The sequence below is a fragment of the Sarcophilus harrisii genome, chromosome 6 (genome assembly GCF_902635505.1).
Source record: "Sarcophilus harrisii chromosome 6, mSarHar1.11, whole genome shotgun sequence".
NCBI lineage: Eukaryota > Metazoa > Chordata > Mammalia > Dasyuromorphia > Dasyuridae > Sarcophilus > Sarcophilus harrisii.
Window position 1 is genome coordinate 132,231,189 of NC_045431.1, and position 25,380 is coordinate 132,256,568.

The 25,380-nt window shown below is 36.8% G+C and overlaps 1 pseudogene; it reads right to left on the reverse strand.

Annotated features, from left to right (window-relative positions):
• Positions 1-25,380, reverse strand: part of LOC100935420 — a 68,111-nt pseudogene that overhangs the window by 42,031 nt on the left and 700 nt on the right.

Here is a 25,380-nt window from a genome sequence, read left to right on the forward strand (position 1 = left end):
AAAAAAAGTCAGAATCTAACAGGATCTGGCTACACCCAGCCAACACCAGACGTGACTCAGCACAGACCACAGCACAGCTGTGCAGCTGCATTCTGGGCTTTTGCCCAGGGCAGTCATACGTCTGCATGTCAGGAGGATTCTGCCCCGCAGCAATAGAACTTCTACAGAGACACTTCCAGTGCTGGGCTCTTCCCAGGGCAATCATTGAACCACACAGCAGGGTTCTGCCCCCAGGGCAGTGAAAATTTCACTGCTCAGCCTCTAGTCCCAGGGCAGCCACTAATCCACACAGCCAGGCTCTTCCCAGGGCACTTCCACATCTCCACCACTCTTAGCAGCCCATTTTCAGGACAGCTACTGTCCATCTTGCTATCCTTGCTCTGCAGAGGAAGGTGGTAACCCCCTTTCCCTGAAGGCAGACCTTAAGGGCTTTAAAAAAAAATGAGTAAGAAGGCCAAGTGTATGCTCGCCATCAATAGCTTCTATACAGAAAGAAAGCTTTCTTTTTTTTTCAACCCCAAGGAGACTAATAGCAGACAATCTCCAGACAAAACCCCAAAGGGGGATGTAACCTGATCCCCATCACGCAAGGCTCTTCTAGAAGAAATTATAAAAAAATCTTAAAAGAGAGATAGAAGAAAAATGGGGAAAGGATAGAGAAGCTATGCAACAGAGTACAGAAAAGGCATATAACTCACTTAAAGAACAATTTGATTAAGTGGAAAAAGAAAACAACTTCCTGAATGTGAATTGGAAAAGATAAAGAATTCCCAAGGAAACAGAATTTGTGAGTTGGAAAAGATAAAGAACTCCTAGGAAAGTAGGATTTGTGAATTGAAAAAAGAAAATAACTTACTAAAAAAAATGAAATGGAAAAAAATTCCATAGAGCAAAACAACTCATTTAAAAGCTCAATTGGACATATACAAAAAGTAAAAAAATAAAGCTAATGAAGAAAATAACTCATTAAAAATCAGAACTGAACAAATAGAAATGAATGATTCATTGAGACATCAAGAATCAGTCAAGCAAAACCAAAAAAATGAAAAAATAGAAAAAAAAGTTAAATAAATAGTTGGAAAACAACAGACCTGGAAAATAGATCTAGGAGAGATAATCTGAGGATTATTGGACTTCATGAAAATTTTGATGAAAAAAAGAGCCTTGATATTATTTTACAGAAAATCATCAAAGAGAACTGCCCAGATGTAATATAATCAGAAGGCAAAATAGGCATTGAGAGAATTCATCAAACACCTTCTGAAAGAGACATTAAAATAAAAACTCCAAGGAATATTGTCTAAATTTCAGAACTATGAAACTAAGGAAAAAATATTACAAGCAGCCAGGAAAAAAAAAAATGATTCAAACACCAAGGAGCCACAATAAGGATCATTCAGGATCTAGCTGCTTCCACATTAAAGGATCAAAGGCCTAGAAACTGATATTCCAAAAGCCAAAGGAACGTGGAATGCAGCCAAGAATAAACTACCCAACTAAGGTGAGCATTTTCTTCCAGGGAAGAAGATGAACATTTAATGAAACAGGTGAATTCCATTAGTTTCTAATGAAAAAAAACAGCTAAACAAAAAATTTGAACTCCAACTATAGGGCTCAAGAGAAGCAGAAAAAAGTAAAAAGAACTGTATTTCTGTTATGGACATACATAAAGAGTGCATGTATAATTTTATTTTACTGATATAATATTTAAAAAAAGGGAAGTAGAAATGGAAAGGGGAATAGTATCAGAAAAAGGAGAAAGAGAAGATAAAAAGAGGGAAACTGCATCCCACAAAAAAGACAAAGGAAACCTATCATATCTGAGGGAATTTAAAGAGGGGGAAGAACATTGTATGAATCTTACTCTTATCAGATTTGGCTCAAAGAGAAAATAATTGATATATTTGGTTTACAGAGAATCTTCTTTCACCTCATTAAAAAGTGGGAGAGGAAAAGGGAAAAGGAAAAGATAAGGGAAAGATATAAGACAGGGAAAGGGATTCAAAGGGTGTGGGAGGGATTCTAAAGAGGGAGAACTGTGTGACGCAAGTGGGGCCCATAGGTTTAATCCTGGGAAAGGGAAAAGAAGGAAGAGATAAGAAAAAGAAAAGCATAACCTGGGAATAATAAGATGGCAGGAAATACAGAATTAGCAATTTTAACTGTAAATGTGAATGGGATGAATTCTCCCATGAAGTGGAGGAGGATAGCAGACTGGATCAAAAGCCAGAACCCTACAATATGTTGTTTACTGGAAACACATTTAAAGCAGGAAGATACATACAAAATTAAGGTAAAAGACTGGAGCAGAATTTATTATGCTTCAAGTGAGGTCAAAAAAGCAGAGGTAACCATCCTTATCTCAGACCAAACAAAAGCAGAAATTGATCTAATTAAAAAAGATGAGTAAGGAAATTATATCTTGCTAAAGGGTAGCATAGACAATGAAGCAATAACAATGCACAAAGTATTATAGCATCTAATTTCCTAAAGGAGAAGTTAAGAGAGTTGCAAGAAGAAATAGACAGCAAAACTATAATACAGAGAGATCTCAACTTAGCACTCTCAGAATTAGATAAATCAAACCACAAAACAAATAAGAAAGAAGTTAAAGAGGTAAATAGAATATTAGAAAAGTTAGGTATGATAGATCTTTGGAGAAAACTGAATGGAGACAGAAAGGAAGACACTTTCTCAGCAGTTCACAATGTGATTTAAATGCATTGTGAACCTATGCAAAAATTGACCATATATTAGAACATAAAGACCTCAAAATTAAATGCAGAAAGGCAGAAATAGTAAATGCATTCTTTTCAGATCACAATGCAATAAAAACTACATTCAACAAAAAGCTATTCAACAAATATACCAAAAAGTAATTAGAAACTAAATAATCTCATCCTAAAGAATGACTGGGTAAAACAGCAAATCATAGACACAATTAATAATTTCACCCAAGAAAATGACAACAATGCAACATCATACCAAAATTTGTGGGATGCAGCCAAAGAGGTAATAAGGGAAAATTTTATATTTTTAGAAGCTTACTTGAATAAAATAAAGAGAAGATCAATGAATTGAGCTTGCAACTTTAAAAGTCAGAAAAAGACTAAATTGAAAACCCCAATCAAATACTAAACTTGAAATTCTAAAATTAAAAGGAGAAATTAATAAATTAAAAGTGAAAAAACTATTGAATTAATAAATAAAACTAAGATTTGGCTTTATGAAAAAACCAATAAAATAGATAAACCTTTGGTAAATCTGATTAGAAAAAGGAAAAGGGAAAATCAAATTGTTAGTCTTAAAAACAAAAAGGGAGAACTTTCCACCAATGAAGAGGAAATTAGGGCAATAATAAGGAGTTACTTTGCCCAACTTTATGCCAATAAATTTGATAACCTAAGTGAAATGGATGCCTACCTTCAAAAATATAGGCTTCCCAGATTAACAGAGGAGGAAGTAAATTGCTTAAATGGTCCCATTTTAGAAAAAGAAATAAAACAAGCTATTAATCAACTCCCTAAGAAAAAAATGCCTAGGATCAGATGGATTTACATGCGAATTCTACCAAACATTTAAGGAACAATTAACTCCAATGCTATATAATCTATTTGAAAAAATAAGGAATGAAGGACTCCTACCAAATTCCTTTTGTGACACAGATATGATACTGATACCTAAACCAGGTAGGTTGAAAACAGAGAAAGAAAATTATAGGCCAATCTCCCTGATGAATATTGATGCTAAAATCTTAAATAAAATATTAGCAAAAAGACTACAGAAAATCATCTCCAGGACAATACACCATGACCAAGTAGGATTTACACCAGGAATGCAGGGCTGGTTCAATATTAGGAAAACTATTAGCATAATTGACTATATCAATAACCAAATTAACAAAAACCATATGATCATCTCAATAGATGCAGAAAAAGCATTTGATAAAATCCAATATCCATTCCTATTAAAAACACTTGAGAGTATAGGAATAAATGGACTTTTCCTTAAAATAACAGTAGCATCTATTTAAAACCATTAGTAAGCATCATATGTAATGGGGATAAACTGGAACCATTCCCAATAAGATCAGGAGTGAAACAAGGTTGCCCACTATCACCATTACTATACAATATTGTATTAGAAATGCTAGCTTCAGCAATAAAAGTTGAGAAAGAGATTAAAGGAATTAGAGTAGGTAATGAGGGAACCAAATTATCACTCTTTGCTGATGATATGATGGTATACTTAGAGAACCCGAGCTTCTACTAAAAAGCTATTAGAAATAATTCACACCTTTAGCAAAGTTGCAGTATACAAAATAAACCCAGATAAGTCATCAGCATTCTTATGTATCACTAACAAAATCCAACAGTTAGAATTACAAAGAGAAATTCCCTTTAAAGTAATTACTGGTAGTATAAAATAATTGGGAATCTATCTGCCAAGGGAAAATCAGGAACTATATGAGCAAAACTACAAAACACTTTCCACACAAATAAAGTCAGATCTAACCAATTGAAAAAATATTAAGTGCTCTTGGATAGGCCGAGCAAATATAATAAAGATGACAATACTACCTAAACTAATTTATTTATTTAGTGCTATACCAATCAGACTCCCAAAAAACTATTTTAATGACCTAGAAAATATAACAACAAAATTCTTCTGGAAGAACAAAAGGTCAAGACTTTCAAGGGAACTAATGAAAAAAAACTCAAATGAAGGTGGCCTAGCTGTACCCTATCTAAAATCATATTATAAAGCAGTAGTTACAAAAACCATTTGGTATTGGCTAAGAAATAAACTAGTTGATCAGTGGAATAGGTTAGGTTCACAGGACAAAATAGTCAATAACTTTAATAATCTCATGTTTGACAAACCCAAAGACTCCAACTTTTGGGATAAGAATTCACTGTTTGACAAAAACTGCTGGGAAAATTGGAAATTAGTATGGCAGAAATTAGGCACTGACCCACATTTAACATCATACACCAAGATAAGGTCAAAATGGGTTCATGATCTAGGCATAAAGAATGAAATTATAAATAAATTAGAAGAACATAGGATAGTTTCTCTCTCACACCTATGGAGGAGGAAGGAATTTGCGACCAAAGAAGAACTAAAGATCATTATTGATCACAAAATAGAAAAATTTTATTATATCGCAATAAACTGGGAAAACATTTTTAAGTCGAAGGTTCTGATAAAGGCCTCGTTTCCAAGATATATAGAGAATTAACTCTAATTTATAAGAAATCAAACCATTCTCCAACTGATAAATGCTCGAAAGATATGAACAGACAATTTTTAGACAAAGAAATTGAAACTATTTCTAGCTATATGAAAAGATGTTCCAAGTCATTATTAATCAGAGAAATGCAAATTAAGACAACTCTGAGATGCCACTACATACCTCTCAAATTGGCTAAGATGACAGGAAAAGATAATGCTGAATGTTGGAGGGGATGTGGGAATACTGGGACACTGATACATTGTTGGTGGAATTGTGAATACATCCAGCCATTCTGGAGAGTGATTTGGAACTATGCTCAAAAAGTTATCAAACTGTGCATACCCTTTGATCCAGCAGTGTTACTACTGGGCTTATATTCCAAAGAGATCTTAAAGAAGGGACAGGGTTCTGTATGTGCAAGAATGTTTGTGGCAGCCCTTTTTGTAGTGGCCAGAAACTGGAAACTGAGTGGATGCCCATCAATTGGAAAATGGCTGAATAAATTGTGGTATATGAATGATATGGAATATTGTTGTTCTGTAAGAAATGACCAGCAGGATGATTTCAGAAAGTCCTGGAGAGACTTATATGAACTGATGCTGAGTGAAATGATTAGGACCAGGAGATCATTATATACTTTAGCAATACCATAGGATGATCAATTCTGATGGACATGGCTCTCTCTTCAACAATGAGATGAACCAAATCAGTTCCGGTTGTTCAGTAATTAATAGAACCAGATATACCCAGCAAAAGAACTCAGGGAAATGAGTGTGAACCACTACATAGCATTCCCAATCCCTCTATTTTTGTCCACCTGCATTTTTGATTTCCTCCACAGGTTAATTGTACATTATTTCAAAGTCCGATTCTTCTTTTGCAGCAAAATAACTGTATGGAAATGTATACATATATTGTATTTAACATATACTTTAACATATTTAACATGTATTGATCTACCTGCCATCTGGGGGAAGGGGTGAAGGGAAGGAGGGGAAAATTTAAAACAAAAGGTTTTGCAATTTTCAATGCTGAAAAATTCTCCATGCATATATCTTGTAAATAAAAAGCTATAATAATAAAAAAAAAAAAGAAAAGAAAAGAAAAATAGAAAGTCCAGAAAGAACTCATGGAAGAGTTCAAAAGAAGCTTGATTTGTTTCAGGTGAACTGAACAAATAAATGACTGATTAAACCATCAAAAAAAAAATTATGAAGCATTCAGTTTGTGGTTCAGATAACTATATACAATAATCATCCTTGACAAAGAGGGAAACAAGAGATATACTAATAATATAAAGGCTTCCTCATAATTCCAGTCCATCAGGAGAGGTTGAGAATTAAGATTCTCTCTGATTGTCAAATCTGACAGACAGAAGTCATTTCATACTTGAAGACTTCAGCAAACAAGATCAACTTCTGCATTTAAAAATTATTTAAGGAAAGAATAATTGCTATCAATTTCCATTAATTTTCTATACATACACCTCAAACTTCCAGTTTATGATGGCACACCTTTCAAACATATCCACAAATAAGAAAAAAATATAAGGTTCTCTATTTTCGCCCACCTATGTTCCCCATAGCCACAAAAGACTTCTAGAGGACAAAATCTATCTTTAGGATCAAACTTTTAAACTTTATTTTCAAATTGTCACTTTAAATACATATGAGTTCATAAGCAGTTTTATTTGTTCATGAACAAGGGAAGGAAATAAGCAATTAAATACTTACTATGTGCCATCCTGAGTACCTTACAAATATTATCTCATTTGATCTCACAAAAAACCTGGGAAGTGGGTACTATTATAATTCTCATTTTACATTTGAGAAAACTGAGATAAATAGAAGTGACTCCCCCAGGAAAACACAGCTAATAAGTGTCTCGGGTCAAATTTGAACAAGGCAATGTTCATTCATTTACTCATAAAACTCTATAATTACTTCAATGAATCAATTATTGATTCATGACATCACCCATGGGAGCACACTCTCTACAGAACTACTACATAATACTGAATCCTTCCTCTAACCCTGTTTCCCAAAGGGAAATTCAAACTATCTACTTGAAATGTCTCACTCTCAATATGTGACTGATTCAGCGAAGAGATTTGATAGGGAAATTTGAGGAATTGTGGATTTTTGAGTGAAAGATGAGTCACTAAGATCCCTTCATGTCACTAGTCCATCCAGGAATTATATGTATTATATATGTGTGTGTATTTTATATTATACACATGTATACATATTTAGATATACACATAAGTACCATGTGCATGTATGTCACATGTGTTGTGTGTTTATATGTGGTTTTTACTGTATATGACACATTTACTACAATTGACCATAATGACCAGTTCATTAGAAGCCTCACAAACATATGCAGAAAAACAAGAAAGTTTTGCAAAGTTTTCCATTAGAAAAACATCATTGAAATGTATAATAACTAACATTTATAATCTGGTTAGATTTCTTCATCATCTGAGCTATACTCATTCTTTATTATTATCATTTTTAATGAAGCTGCCTTAAGTTCACATATCTACAAATATATAATTTACCTAAAAAAAAATCATGAACTTTCACTTTCCACTTTAGGATTCTTCCCAATATCATTTCAATTTGCATTACTATTTATTTTATATTTTAAAAAAGACACAACAAAAAAGTAATAAATATTTTCTTGAGGTTTTTTTTTTTTTTGCTTTTTCTCTTCTTAGATTATATCTAAACTAACTTTTCAGCTCTTTAAATAACATATTTCTTTTAATTAATATTGACCCACTTTAAAATATAGTTTTGGACTCAACGGGGCGTGACCTTTTTTTGGCAATGTAAAAAGGAAACTTCTGGGATTTGATGTTGTTCTTCCAGGAAATTTAGGTGTACTAAAGTTGCTGACTGGCTTCCGAGACATTCCTTCCAGCAGTTAAAATATGTTCAGAGAAAACTTGCCATTTTCATGGTGAAATAACTCTTTCTTCCAACAACAATAACAAAAAATGATAATTTATCTCATCAGAAAAAGATGTGACTTTTATTATCAGAAAGCTAGAGATACAGACCTACTGACCTTTTTAGTTCTTACTAGGAAAAAAAAAAAAAAAGTATTTTTCTTCATTCAGTCAAAAAGAGAAAGATAGTAGGCCTTTTGAAAATGAGTTGATATGTGCCTACTAAGATGAAAGAGCATACAAAAATGCATTGAAGCTAAGGCCACATTTGATTATTTCCTACATTATATATTTTCTGAGTAATACTCAGGTTTTTTTTTTTGTTGTATTGTATTGTGTTATTTTTTTTGTCTTTCCATCCTTCTTGAATCAAAGTACACCTAAATAGCTTTAATGCTATTATTATTCTTTGATAGGCAATAATTTCTCATGATTTGTTTTGTTTTTTTTTAAAGTCATGGTGCCTATGCATTGCATTTCATTCAGTCGTAGTGGTTGTCAAGAATTTTGCACATGCTCATTGGAAATTAACAAACATCCTAATGCACACTCAATCACTTAATAAAAACAAAAAAACTAAGTACCTACTATGCACCAGACACTGTACTAGAGGCTAGTGAACCAAATACAAAAGTGAGATAGTTCCTACCTTCAAAGAGTTTACAGTACATTTAGGGGGAAACAACATATCTACTGATAAATACAAATAGACTATATACCATCTACACATGCACAAATTTAAGGAGGGAATTAATAATTGGGAGAATTAAAAAAGGCCTCTTAAGAAGGTGGTACTTAATACCCTTTGATCCAGCAGTGTTTCTACTTTGGGCTTATATCCCAAAGAGATCATAAAGGAAGAAAAGAGAATCATATATGCAAAAATGTTTGTGGCAGCTCTTTTTGTAGTGGCAAGAAAGTGGAAACTGAATAAATGTCCATCAATTGGAGAATGGCTGAAGAAATTATGGTATATGAATGCATAACATTATTGTTATTATATTATTGAATATTATTGTTCTATAAGAAACGACCAGCAGGATGATTTCAGAGAGGCCTGGAGAGATTTATATGAACAGATGTTAAGTGAGATGAACAAAACCTGGAGATCATTATACACAAGAGTAAGATTATACAATGATCAGTTCTGATGGATGTAGCTCTCCTCAGTAATGAGATGATTCAGGCCAGTTCCAATGGTCTTCTGATGAAGAGACCCATCTACATGCAGAGAGAGGACTGTGAGAACTGAGTGTGGATCACAAAATAGTATTTTCACTCTTTTTGTTGTTGTTTGATTGCATTTTGTTTTCTTTCTAATTTTTTTCCTTTTCATTGGATTACTTGCCATCTAGGGGAAGGGATGAGGGGAAAAGAGGGAAAAAATTTGGACACAAGGTTTTGCAAGGGTGAATGTTAAAATTATTCATGCATATATTTGAAAATAGCAAGCTTCAATTAAAAAAAAAAAGAAGTTGGCACTTAGGCTGAACTTTAAAAGATCCTAAGGATCCCAAAAAGCAGAGGTGAGGAGGAAGATAATTATAAGTAGACAGAATTCTTAGGTTGACTCAAGAGTGATTGCACAACCAAATATTCCCCCTCCCATATTTCCTTAATTTTATGATTTCTATCTTGGCCTCCTCACTAACCCTCCTTATGACCAATTTGCATCACTGTCTTAGCCTCAGGCAGTCCTCCTATCAGGCCTTAATGATAGAGTTTTAGAAGTGCCAAGGGCCATAAGATTGCCAGGCTTCTGTAAAACTGAACCCTAGATAGAGCAGCCTCCTGTTTAGGTTTCTGCATCACAGCCTTCCAGCGACTTCATAGGACACAATAACATGACGGGTCCAACAGTTGAGGGCTTTATCAGAACTAAACCTTCTAACCCATCTTCATTAATGGACCCCACTGTTATTCTGCCTAGATTCATTTCCCAGTTATTTATATACTCCTACCTTTCCCTCTCCTTTATATTGAATTTCTAGCTGCAGAAATATAAACTTCCAAACCATCTCTAGCTATCCTTTTTCTCATGTCCATCCAGATCAACCTATTCCCACAATGTCTTACTCTTTGTTTGTCCATTCTTTCCACTTGATCCTCTGAAATGCCTTGTTCATAACAAACTTCATCTCATCTTGCTCTGCTTCCTGTATTCTATCCTCTGATCCTCCCTAAGAATTGGCTCCTTCCTGATAAAATCACATACCTAGCCACTTTTCCCCATTGATTGGTTATATTTTCATTTAGGTACTTACTCTCAATTGCCACTTCAGAACTACAATCCACATTTATCATCAAAACCAGCCTCTGGTAGCTGGTATTGTCCAGACCTTCTCCCTCTTTTTTCAGTTCTTTGCCTGGCACATAATTTATCTCTACTTATTGTTTCCTATTCCCCAATTCCAACTTTTCATTTTCTTAATCTACTCCATTACTTAGTACTACAATCCATTTTAGCTATATTTTTGCACTTTCACTTGTTCTTCTATTCCTTCCAACCTCTCCAGAATTTGGCTTCCAATCTAAACAAATTAAACCAACTATCCCCTAAGATACTGATACTCTCTATCACATCTATCTTTATGCTTGCTCTACTCTTCATCAAATCTGAAAAATGTTAACTATCTTCCCCTGTTAGATACTCCTTACTGTGTTTCCATGATTTTGCTCTTTCATGGTTTCCCTTCTGCTTCTCTGACCACATCTTCTCAATCTCTTGCTGAATCTTCATTCACATCACACCCATTAATTATGGGTGTCTCTCAATATTGTGTTCTAGTTCCTCTTTTTTTTATATAAACTCACTTGATCTCATCAGCTCTAATAGTTTATATTATCTTGTCTCTAAGATGATTCTGAGATTTTTAAGTAATACTTCAGTCTCTTCTGAGTTCCAGTTTCACATTACTAATTGCCTGTTGAGTATTTCAAATTGGATATTTTCTAAGGATTTCAGATTCAACATGTTCAAAACAAACTTCATTATCTATTCTCAAAACCTATTGCTTTTCTGAACTTCCCTATTATTATTGAGGACGCTACCATCCTTCCAGTTATTCAGATTCACAATTTTTGTGTCTTCCTCAGCTTCTTTCAGTCATTTCCTACTCACATAGAATTGGCAATCAAATCTCAGAATTTCCTTATTTACAACAAATCTTGCATCTTTTACCTTTCTCCTAGTCATACAGATACCCCTGAAATTCATATTCTTCTCTTCTCTCATCTGGACTACTGCAATGACCTAATCCAGTCCCTGGCACATAGTAGGTGCTTAATAAACATTTGTAGAATTGAATTACTTGAATTTTTTGTCTCAAGTCTCTATTCACTATAATCCATCCTTCACATAGTTAACAAAATAATTTTCCTAAACTGCAGGAATGGCCATGTCACTGTTGTGCCACAGTTCCCTTTTATTGTCCTGACTCAGTTTCCCTAATTTTCCTGCCTCAATTTCCCTAAATTGTTCTGACTCAATTTCCCTAATTGTTCTGCTTCAGTTTCCTTAATTGTTCTTCCTCAATCCCCTTAGTTGTAAACCCCCTTTCTGGTTCATTAAGACTGATATAACTCAGGGGTTATAAACTATCAATGTGTAAACTCAAGATTAGAGGGAATCCAGACTTCCTTAACTCCCAGTTTGTTAGAATTTATGGTCCTACCCCCCAACCTGTCAGAACCGGATTGATGGTTCCTGCCTGGAGATTCCATATATCACCAGAGTTTGGACTCCATCCTCCTGCCTTTGTTTAGCTACTGTGTATAAATATGTCATTGAGAACTCACATTGGCTGCTGGATGCTTTGGACATTAATCCTGGGGGCATCATGCCTCTAGCACAATTTCTCCCTTTTAAATAAATTATTAAAAACTCTCTGATCTCTATCCTGCCTCAGTTTCTCCAGCAATTACATCACCCCTGCTAAATAAATTCCACTGGCTCCAAGTTATCTCCAGACTATTAAAGATTAGATTTGAAGCTAAATCCTTGGAATCCAGAGTCAGTGCTCTTCTCACTAAAATATGCTGCTTTCTTCCCTTCTAACCCATTATTTTATAGATAAGGAAATTAAAGTTCAGAGAAATTAAGAGGCTTATAAAGCTGAGATGTGACTGTTCCATCCCATTAAAAAAAATTCCAGGGGAGGATTCTGGGAAGATGAAGGAGAGGGTTGGTAAATTTCAAGCTCTCCAGATTTCCCCCACAAATAGAATAAATTTGCTCCTCCTGGGAGAACATAGACTGTTGAAAAATCAAGAAGATTTAGGATAGAACAAGAGTCCTCCAGGTACAGCCTGAGAAGATCTGAAGAAAGACTCTAGGCCAGGGATTAATCCTTGTGAAGTGCAAACACCTCCGGGCTAACTCCACAGAAACAACTAGTGGGAAGCCCCAGGGTAAACAGGATGTGGGGACTCTTTGTGGTTTCTGGGTCTAAGCCCAGGAAGACTGAGGGAACCTTGGCTGATTAAAAAACCAGGCCCAGATGTGATGCAGAGACTTGGTCTTGGATGAGAAGAAACAAGTACCTCTGAATGCACAGGCAGTCGGGCAGGGCTGCTGCCAGCTTCGGGCACTTGCTGGAGGAAGGTGATCTTGGTTTGAAATTCTTGGTCAGAGGGAAGAGCTAAAGAGAAGCTTGAAGCATCATCTCCTCACCCCATGATTAGAGTATCTTACACTAATATCTCTTATTTAAAAAAAAAAAATGAATTGGCAAAGAACAAAGAATACTACCATAGAATTTTACTATGGGAACAGGAAAGACCTGGGTTCATCTTCAGAGGAGGACGTTGAGGTAAAAAGAGTTTCTTCTACATAAAATGGCTCCCTGCCCAGAAAAAATTGATAGAACTCAAAAAAGAATTTAAAAATCAAATATGAGACATTGAGGAAAAACTAATAGATAGATAGATAGATAGAAACTATCCAAGAAAAACAAGAAGATTATGAAAAAAAAGTTAACCAACTAGAAAAGGAGATAGAGCCTCAAAAATGAAAATAACTTTTTGAAAATTAGAATTGAGCAAGGGGAAGCCTGGGGGCTATGAGAAACAACAAAACAAATTCTAAAGAATGAAAAAATAGAACAGAATGTGAAACATCTTATAAGAAAAACTACAGATCTATATTGTGGGATGGGGTCTAGTACCTCCCCCCTTTACCCAAATTGACTACTTGGAGGCGATGCCAGATACAAACAGAAAGCCTTTACAAAGTTCTTGCAAGAAGAAGTGCAGTATACTCCCTAGGTAGTAGAGTGTAGCACAGTACAGAAGCAGAAAATGGGTTATATAGCTGAAAACTACAAGTCTTGCCTTATCCTGTTGACTTTTAAATTCATTGGTTGGACTGAATTTTTCAGGCACATGGAAGGGGACTATTGTCCAATGTGCAACATCTTTTTCAGCATGAGCAACCTGAAACTTGGGCCTAGGGTCTGATATACTGTAGTCTCTGAGAAATCTTCACTTGTTCCACTCAATCTCTATTTCATACCTTTGAAAATCTGGATCAATTCTGATACATTTCTTCCACTGGGGCATCCTTGTTATTAGGCCCTCAGACTTCTCCCTCTCAGTATCAACTATAGTCCACCCTCTACCTTGTTTCAAGTTCTGGCCCATAACATTTCCTGCTTTCTTTTGTTTTTAGAACATAGGTGGTCATGACCTCCTGACTTCTCAAGGAGGTGAGACAACCCCAAAAAAGAGGTGATCACGCCTTCCCTGATTGCTCAAAAAATGGGGTGAAAACACACAAAAGGATGTGATCACGCCCTTCCTGACATCTCAGGAAGGTAGATGAAAATACCAAAGGAAATGGGAAATCAAATCAGATTAACGGGGTTTCCAAAGGGTCTCATTTGAAACAGATATACATAAATCCATCAATATGAGATGTATAATTACATAATTACATAAGCACATAATAACATAGGCTAGTAGTGATGTAACAATTAACGTGAATCAACATCAGGATTTATACATGTCCATAAGTCCTAAAAATAGTCCAAAACCAATCTATTGTCCATTACTTCACATGTGTAGAGAATCCAATGATTCCTGAAAGTTTTGAAGTCCTGCAATAGTCTCACATTCTGAGGTCCAGTGAAAACCTCGGTTGCATTTTGGATATAGGGTTTTGGGTCTTCTCTCATCCTGTCCTCTCATTCTATCTCTATACTTACATTGAGCTCTCAGATGTCCTACTTTTCCACATTGAAAGCATCGACAAGTCTCTCTGGAAGTCCCTTGCCAAGAGGGACCATGTCTTCCCACATTCATCATAGTCTGGGTATAATAAGCATTTGTACCCACTGTGGCACAGCGTCTTATGATCTCCTCTAAAGGAGCATCTTTGTGTAGTCCCCATATAATTCTTCTGCAAACCTCATTGGCATTTTCCTTAGCCAGTTATCTGATCATAATTCTTGTAGCTACATTTTCTCCAATGGTTCTTGAGACAGCTGTTTGCAAACATTCCACAAAATCAGCAAAATCAGTTCATTGGTACCTTGCTCTATTTTTGTGAAGGCTTTCCTTCAATCTTTCCCTGGGAGGGTGCCCCAAGCTTTGATTGCAGAAGTAGCAATTTGCTCATATGCTGCTATGGAGTAATTAATTTGTGCTGAATTGTCTGTGTACTGACCTTTACCTGATAGTTGGTCAAAGGTGATTGGAATATTAACTCCAGTTTCCTTATTGCATTGGGCTTGAATCCTACATAATTCACTATACTCCGAAAGCCACAACAAGTTTTGTCCAGACTCTAAACATGGCCTTGCTATGGATTTCCAATCACTGGATGTTAACATTTCATAAGCCAAATTTTCTGGTAACCTCTTAACATAAGATGATGAAGCCCCATAAAAAGTGCAACTCTTTTTCAAATCCTCCTGAATGTGTCTTGGTTTCTGTGGGGGATTTTAAATTTTAAATTATGGCACAACATAACCTCTACCAATTAACATGGGCAGTCTAACATAGAGGTAGCTCAGGGCTTCTATGACAGTGTATGGAATGGAGAATGGAGATAAAGTGAAGAACTTCCAGGAATGTTTAAATTCCTTTTCTGTATTTTATTTTTCATTATTTCTATGTCTCTGTGACCTGCATAAGTATGTTGAGTATTAGCCAATATTTACTTAAACTTTACATATATTTACTTAACCTAAAATGATAACATTTATCACTGTTCAGTGTTATCAATATTTAGACTATTAGTTAAATGCTGTTAACTTGATAATCTGAATTTGAAGGTCTGATGTATGGTTCCTCTCGGAACCAGAGAATCTAAAAGCAGTCCATTCTAATCTGTTTTTGGCACCAATGTCTAATATTCAATTAAGGGGAGAGGGCACCTATTTCTTAATGCTCTTCAACTTATGATATAATCCTGGTAACCAAACTTATAAAAACTGTATATCTTTCCTAATTCTTTAGCCCTTCTACTGTGAGTTTTCTCTCTTTCCCTCCTCACGGTGGAATTGCTCATTCTCATGAGAATCTATGAATAAAGAACAACTTTTCTGCTTTTTACTTCAAGAAGTCTCTGAGTAGTCATTTTGGGATAGGTGTTCTATCCCTCACAACAGCTCCCACATATTTGCTCAGGCACTGGATATCCAGTATGTAGAAGATATCTTAATCTGCAACCCAACCCAAGAGGCTTCTCTGGCTGCAGCCATAAAAACCCTTAATTTTCAGGCTTCCTGGGGCCATCATTTCTTGTGTAAAGGCCCACACTGCTGATCAGTCTGTTAAGTATTTGGACCATAATTTAACTCCAGCCTCCTTCAGACAATCTTATCACTCCCTGAATCTGCTTTAAATAAATAATTGTGAACTTTTCTAGACATGCCTGGAAAATTGGTGACCCTCCTGCCTTAGAGCAGTGGCTTCCACAGTCCTTCTAATTGAGGAATAAGCCTTTGCTAAGGAAAGGAGGTTCACCCTTTCTCTGTCTGGATGGTCTCAAACACCTTCAGGACAATTTCAAATCCCAGAGGCCAGTCAATGGAAACTTCTCTTTGGGCTTCCCCAAGCTACTCACTTGGGGAAAAAAAAATGCCCTCCAATCCCTTATGGATTGTATTTTCACTGGTCACAAGCTAGGAAAGACAATTAAATAGGTGTGTCAAGCCTGCCCAGTTTGTGTCCAAGTAAATCCCTCTTCTTCCACACACAATAATTTTACAGGGCCAAACTCAGGGTAAGGTAGACTTGAAGCAAGGATACTTACAGCAGGGTGCTTATAGTTAAGCACTTAGTGTGATTGATAAGATAATGGTTCCTAGTTTACATATACTTAGTATGATATAATGATGTAATCACTCTAGTTGACATATACTTAGTGTAATAATATAATCAGATTGAGGTATTTAAGGGCTGAGAGGACTGGAGATGAAAGCTGGAGCTCTATCTCAGACTCAGACTCAGACTCAGACACAAACACAAACACAGAGGAGACACAGAAGATGGAGACAGAAACAGAGATCCTCCTGGTGGCTCTCCTGCCTTCATCACTCCTCCACCGAAGACCAAGGCTTGTCCAGAGATCCTCCAGAGAGCTAGTCCAGACATTACAAGTTGGAAAGGGCTGAAACTGAGCAGATTCCTGTGTCCATTCCTCTCACATCAACAAAGAATAAAGATCAAGGACTTTGCTTATCCTGATTCTGGCTGATTCTAAGGTATCCAGGGTCCTAACTCAGTCTTCACACGTGGCATCCAACGTGTGACCAAGGACCCTATTTTCACTGAAGTCCCCGGTGACCAGGAAATTGGGCGAGTATTTTAATAGACAAACAGGGAACTTACTTTGTTAAAGACGAAACTAGTAACCTTTTCTAGCTAAAATGGGGCTGATATTAGGAAACGATTCTCCCCCATGCCCAACCCCACCCCAAAGGGGATCTATAGGAAGCATACTCAGACTGATAAAGAGACAGGGTTTAATTATGACTTGGGAGCAGATTGATGGATTCCTGGATACATTAGAACGTACATCCCCTTGGTTCTTCAATAAAGAAGATATAAGGTCAGATAACTGGAAACTTGTAGGAGATCAACTATGTGAATATTATAATGATAATGGTTCCAATTCAATTTCCAAAGAAACATTTTATATATGCAACATAATATAATTGACCTTAAAGAATCCCACAAGTTATAGAAAAAATAAAAGTTTTCAGAACAGCCAGATGAGGAAGTGTGAGGAAAAAGAGGAAGACAAAGAACAGTTTAATGACCATATCGCCAGAGAGTATGGGGACTTAAATGAGTTTCAATGGTGTGGTGACTCCCCCTCTCACAAGGCAGCTTCCACTCTGCCTAAGGAGCAGATAAGTGACATGCCCCCATCAACTCTACATTCCAGGATAGAGGGAGGAGGAGAAGTCGCAGGGTCAATGATACCACCAGCACCTCCCCCCAGCAATAACCTCCTCCTATGAGTAGATTGCAAAAGGCAATACTTAAAGCCACAGAGGAAGGGAAAGATATAGGTGATTTGAAACTAGGTATGTATCTGGTGATTCAACAGTTTAACTCTTCAGGTCAAAAAAGTAGAAGATACACTCCTTTTGATATAGAAATCTCAAAGACCTGAAAAAGGCTTGCACTCTTTATGGGGCTACATCATCTTATGTTAAGATGTTATTACAGAATTTGGCTTATGAAGTCTTAACCCCTAGTGACTGGAAATCTATAGCAAGGATATGCTTAGAACCTGGACAAAACTTGTTGTGGCTTTCTGAATATAGTGAGCTCTATAGGATACAAACCCAACTAGTCAAAGTGATGTTAATACTCCAGTCATCTATGACCAACTAACAGGTGTGGTTCTTATGCAGAAATTTCAGTACAGATTAATTACTCCATAGCAGCATATGGGCAAATTGCTGCTGCTGCTATCAAAACATGAGCTTTTCTCCCCAATAATAACGACTAGGGTCAGGCATTCACAAAAATTGTACAAGGACCAAATGAACTCTTTCCTGATTTTGTGGGATATTTGCAGACAGCTGTTATACGAACTAATGGTAAAAACATAGTAACAGACATTTTGATAAGGCAACTTGCTAAATAAAATGTTAATGAGGTGTGTAGAAGAATTATACTAGGACTTCACAAGGATGTTACTTTACAGGAGATCATAAGACAGTGGGCACAAATGCCTTTTATAGTCAGGCCCTGATGCAGACTTCCCAAGATCACAACATGGAAAGCCAGGATCCCTTTCGGCAAGGGACTTCCAGAGAGACTCGCCAATGCTTTCAATGTAGTAAAGTAGGGAATCTGAAAGCTCAATGTTGGCATAGAGACAGAATGAGAAAACAGGATAGGAGAACAAGACCCAAAACCCCATGTCCAAAATGCAACAGAGGCTTCCATTGGGCCTCAGAATGTGGACTGATTCAGGCAAACAGGATGAGGGGCCCAGCTCCAGGGCCCCAGGCAAAAAACACTTGGGACATGATGGCAGCCAATGGTACATGCAGAGAGTGCCTAGAAGTCCAGCACCCAGACATGATCAATCAGCCAGGAAGCAATCTGATGGGAGAAAGGGATTATAATGGGGAGAATAGAGTTGTATGCAGCTGGGACAACTGAGAAACCTCCTGGAGAAGGGAAATCTGTTCCTCTCCAGCCTATGGATCCCTTGCCTCCAAGCACAATAGGCTTGACCATTTCACCTCTTGAGAGTACTTACAAAACAGTGTCCATCCACACAGATGTGGGAAACTGGGGAATGTGTAGATAATATCCCAGTCACTAATACAGGTAGATAATGTGTGACTTATCACCCAGGAGAAGTAGTAGCATCAGGTTTACTGATACAGACTCCTAATAAGCAATCTGGTGATAGTCACTGAGATTCTGACTAACAAGGACAAACTCCAGGAATATACTGGACAGCAGCTGTGACAGCTAACCATCCTATGCTCACTATCTATATAAATGGCATACCATTAGAAGGATTGGTAGACACTCGTGCAGATTGTACAGTCATTAGAGGTTCCAACTGGCCCAGTCACTGGCCAAAGATTAAAGCAGACACCAATATGTCTGGTGTAGGAGGATCAATAGCAGCTGAAGTTAGTGCTACCCCTTTGAGATGGACTTTTGAAGGTGAAACAGGAGTTTTTACTCCTTTTATAGTTGAAAAAATCCCCATCAATCTGTGGGGAAAAGACATTTTACAAAAATTAGGATTAAAAATGAGTACCTTGTTTTTTTTAGGCAGGGCTGCTGTTGAAGGCCTGCCAACACTTTCACCTGTTCCTATCCAATGGAAAACTGATACACCAGTGTGGATAGAACAGTGGTCCTTAGATAGCGATAAAATTCAGGCCTTATTAGATGTAGTACAGGAGCAACTTGACCAAGGACACTCACAACCTTCTCTAAGTCCTTAGAATTCCCCAGTATTTGTTGTAAGAAAGAAATCTGGAAAATGGAGGATGTTGACTGATTTAAGAAAGGTAAATGAACAGATGGAAACTAAGGGAACTCTTCAACCTGGACTTCCATCTCCTACTCAATTGCCTAAAGAATGGCCTCTTTGGGTTATAGACATTAAGGATTGTTTCTATTCTATCCCTCTAGATAAGGAGGATACGAAAAGATTTGCCTTTTCAATGCCCAATGTTAACTTAGCTGAGCCTTACAAAAGATATAAATGGACAGTTTTGCCACAGGGAATGAAAAACAGCCCTACTATGTGTCAAATGTATGTTGCTGCTGCTCTTACTCCAGTAAGAAAAGCATTTCCAAAAGTAGTGTTATTACATTACATGGATGATATATTGGTATTTACACCTGAGGAACAAATGTTAGAAGCATGTCTACAAAAGACCATAGAAACACTAAGGAACTACAAATTGCACATAGCTCCAGAAAAAATTCACAGACATGCTCCTTTTCAATATTTAGGACATGAATTACACCCTAAGGTGCCTACAGTACAAAAACTTTCCTTAAGGAAAGTACTTAAGAACTGTTCTTAAGAACAGAGAAACTAGACATTTTAAATGACTTTCAGAAATTGATAGGAGATAACCAATGGATGCATCTAGTGTTAGGCTTGACTACCTATCAATTGCAACCATTATATGACATTTTAAGGGGAGACAGTGCTTTAAACTCACCACGCCAGCTTACAAAAGAAGCTCAAAAGGCTTTGAGAGAAGTTGAACTGACTTTATCCAATGTGGTTGAAAGAGTCACTCAAAAACCCTTGGAAATGTCAGTCTTTGCTACACAAGAGGCACCCACAGCAGTCCTTCATCAAGGAGACAGTGTGATAGAGTGGGTGAACCTCCCAGCACAATCAGAACAAAGCCTTACTCCTTACCCAGTGCTAGTGGCTAGAATTTTATTAAAGGCCATTAAGTGAGCAGTACAATTATCTGGGATAAGACCTGACAAGATATACGCCTTTTATACTAATGCACAAATTAATGTATGCTGTGAAACCATCCTAGAGTGGCAAATTTTATTAGCCACGGCTCCAAATTTTACACACAGGTCTCCATTAAAGATAACCAGACTATTACATAATTAGCGCTGGATTCTTGAAGAAAAAGTTTCTAAAGTTCCTCTTAAAGGACCAACTATCTTTATAGATGCATCCAAACATAATATTTGTGTTGCATATTCTCGTAACTTCACTATAGAGTAGTCAGAACTCATTTTCAGTTCACTCAGCAGAATGAATTGTATGCAATCATTCTATCTCTTACTTATTATCCAGGAGATATAAATATAATATCTGATTTAGCCTATTCAGTAGGTGTGGTACAAAGAATTGCCACAGCTCAAATAAAATGGTAGCCTCTAATATATATCAGCTCTATAAGGAACTTCAAGAGCAAGTGAGAAAGCATCCACGTAAGATTTATATCTTGCATGTCCACCCAGGTCCTATTTTTGATGGTAATTCAAAGGCAGATAAGTCTTCAAACTATGTTGTCCAATACTCATTTATTTCAAGAAGCCCAAGAATCTCATTCTAAATATCATCAGGCTGCTCGAGCTTTATGTCTGCAATTTGGAATAACAAGAGAGGAAGCTAGGAGCATAGTAAAAGCCTGTACAGCTTGCCTTCCTTTCCACACTCCTACACTGCCTCCAGGGAAGAACCCTCGTGGTTTGAGACCCAGTGAAATTTGGCAAATAGATGTGACCCATTATAAGTCTTTTGGTCATCTGTCTTTTATCCATATTGTGGTAGACACCTTTTTCAGGATTCACTTTTGCAATACCAGCAGCAAAAGAGACAGCCCAAGTGGTCACTGAATTCCTTATCCAAGCATTTGCAATTATGGGTGTGCCACCAGCAATAAAAACAGATAATGGACCTGCATATACTTTTAAACATTTTGCACACATTTGTGCACAGTATAAGATTTTACACACCACTGGCATATCTTTTTTTTTTTTTAATTATAATGGCTGGGTAAATTTTTACAACATTATCCCTTGTACTCACTTCTGTTCTGACTTTTCCCCTCCCTTCTTCCCTCCACCCCCCCACCAAGATGGCAAGCATTCCTATACCTGTTAAATATGTCACAGTATATCCTAGATACAATATATGTGTGCAGATCCGATAATTCTCTTGTTGCACAAAAAGAATTGGATTCAGAAGGTAAAAATAACCCGGGAAGAAAAACAAAAATGCAAAGAGTTTACATTCATTTCCAAGTGTTCTTTCTCTGGGTGTAGCTGCTTCTGTCCATCATTGATCAATTGAAACTGAGTTAGATTTTCTCTTTGTCAAAGAAATCCACTTCCATCAGAATACATCCTCACAGTATCATTGTTGATGTATATAATGATCTCATGGTCCTGCTCATTTCACTTAGCATCAGTTCATGTAAGTCTCTCCAAGCCTCTCTGTATTTATCCTGCTGGTCATTTCTTACAGAATAATAATATTCCATAACATTTATATACCAAAATTTACCCAAGCATTCTCAAATTGATGGGCATCCAATTTCTTCATTTCCAGTTTCTAGTCACTACAAACATGGCTGCCACAAACATTTTTGCACATATAGGTCCTTTTCCCTTCTTTAAGACCTCTTTGGGGTATAAGTCCAATAGCAGCACTGCTGGATCAAAGGGTGATAACTTTTGGGCATAATTCCAGATTGCTCTCCAGAATGGTTGGATTCATTCACAACTCCACCAATAATGCATCAGTATCCCAGTTTTCCCACATCCCCTCCAACATTCATTATTTTTTCCTGTCATCTTAGCCAATCTGACAGGTGTGTAGTAGTATCTCAGAGTTGTCTTAATTTGCATTTCTCTGATCACTAGTGATTTGGAACACTCTTTCATATGAGTGGAAATAGTTTCAATTTCATCATCTGACCTTTGACCATTTATCAATTGGAGAATGGTTTGATTTCTTATAAATTAGAGTCAATTCTCTATATATTTTGAGGCCTTTATCAGAACCTTTAACTGTAAAAAGTTTTCCCAGTTTATTGCTTCCCTTCTAATCTTGTTTGCATTAGTTTTGTTTGTACAAGGGCTTTTTAATTTGATATAATCAAAATTTTCTGTTTTGTGATCAAAAATGACCTCTAGTTCATCTTTGGTCACAAATTTCTTCCTCCTCCACAAGTCTGAGAGGTAAACTATCCTATCTTCCTCTAATTTATTTATAATCTCATTTTTTTATGCCTAAATCATGGATCAATGTTGATCTTATCTTGGTGTATGTTGTTAAGTGTGAGTCCATACCTAATTTCTGCCATATTAATTTCTAGTTTTCCCAGCAGTTTTTGTCAAATAATGAATTCTTATCCCAAAAGTTGGGATCTTTGGGTTTGTCAAACACTAGATTGCTATAGGTGGCTATTTAGTCTTGTGAGCCTAACCTATTCCACTGATCAAGTAATCTATTTCTTAGACTGGCATACCTTTTAATCCTCAAGGACAGGCAATAGTAGAGAGAAGAAACAGAATCATTAAGACACTCCTCCAAAAACAAAAGAAAGGGGGGAGCTACAGGTAACTCTAGAGAACTTCTAAATCTAGCTCTTTATACTATTCTTGATTTTTGACAAAGATGCACTGGCTCTGGAAGATGGGTTTTATAACCCACCGGAATGGCAGTGTCCAGTGTGAGCAGCTACACTATCTTTAGATAATTGCCAGGTGATGTGGAGAGATCCAGAAAGTGGTGAATGGAAGGGACCAGATAGACTAACTGCTTGGGGGAAAGGTTTGCTTGTATCTCTACAGACGGAGAAGGAATCAGATGGGTGCCAACGAGCCATATTTACCTTGTCCATCGGAGAGAAAAGGAGCAGACCCTTGAAACGAAGGAGAAGACCCAAGAAACATCAGGTGGTTCCGTTGCTGACTGTGCCCACCACTGAAAGAGCATGGCAGTTATGGCATTTGACTCATGGACATCAAAAATTGTTAGACTTCAAAACCCTCAGGAATCATTGGATTCTCTGAGACATGATAAGACTGTTATAGGACTTGAAATCATTGGATTTTCAGAGAAATCATAAGACTATTGCAGGATTTCAAAATCTGCAGGAATCATTGGATTCCCTAACATATAAAAAGACTGTTGCAGGACTTCACAAACTTGCGGGGATCATTGGATTCCCTGACACATGAAGCAATGAACAATATATTGGCTTTGGACTATCTCTTGGCTCCTGAAGAAGGCATATGTGTGACTGTTGTTTACATACCCTTCTTCTAGGATTTCAAGAAATCTTTTACACCATGTTGATTCATGTTGTTTGTTATATCACTACTTGCATGTACAATTCATGTGTGTTATACCACATTGAGCCTGCACTGGTTGTGGGAAGAGTCATCACTAATAGCTTCTGCGTTATTGCTATGTGCTTGTGTAATACCTCTCATGCTGATGGGTTTGTGCATATGTGTTTCTAATAAGACCCCTTCAGCCCAGAAACCCACTAACAATCTCCACTTCCCTTTGGTGCTTTTCATCTCCCTTCCTGAGATGTCAGGGAGGGCATGATCATCTTTTTAGTGCTTTCACCTCCCTTCCTGAGAAATCAGGGGGGTTGTGATCACCTCCTTTTGGGGGCTCTCACTTCCCTGAGAGGTCAGGGATGGCATGATCAACCGGGTTCTAAAACAAAAGAAAACGGGAGATTTAAAGGACTGACACTGAGCAGATGCACTTAGACAACCAAGCACTTAAGGCTAATTACTTATTGGACAATTAGCATATGCTTGGAAAATGACCGGCCCCACTATTCTGTGCTGGTTCCATCTCTTGGTGTATAGAGAGAGAGACTGAGAGGAGGGATTAGAGGGTGGAGTAGGACAAGCCAGAGTGACTCCTGGCTGGGAGAGGAAGAAGAGAGGTGTGAAGATTCCTGTGTCCATTCCTCTCAGTTTGACAAAGAATAAAGATCAAGGACTTTTGCTTATCCTGACTCCAGCTGATTCTAAGGTATCCAGGGTGCTAACTCAGTCTTCACAACAAGTAATTACCAATTTTAGTTTTAACACAATAACTCCAAATAATTTATTTAACAATTTTAGAATTTTCCTAAGTAATAGCCAAATAGTTTTAGCTGTAATTTCCTCTCAAGTTTCTAGCAACGGTGAAAATACCTAATTTCCTAAATTACTCTTACAAAACATTATAAAATGGGATTGGCAAAGCCACCTTCTTTTAGTTGTTCAGTTTATTCTGCCCCCAAGCTATTGAAGCTTTGGAAGTTCTCAGGAAGGGTTTCTATTCCTTTAAAAGTTTCCCTTTTCTTTTAGGGAGAAAACAAGACAATTCTTAAAATTGAGATAGAACAGATTTTAAAATTGACTTAACCTTAGTTCATGAAGATTCCCTAAATTCTAATTAAATGTTCCAGATAAACTGAGTTACCATTTGATTATTTTCCAATTCACACAAACCATTTTTTGGTTTGTGAACCAGGAAACGGTTAAGATACCAATTTTTACTGACAGGACCTCAGAAGTTTGACTCTGGATAATTCAAAAGCAGGCTGTTTATTGTCAGAGTTTTTAAGATAGCAGAGAACTGCTTTTCTGTTTTTCTAAATTTAACAAACTCTTAAATCTTCTGTTAAAACAGTGCAAAGAGATTACAATTTAGTGGGCTTTGATTAGAGCTCCTTTAAAACTGCTTTTACAA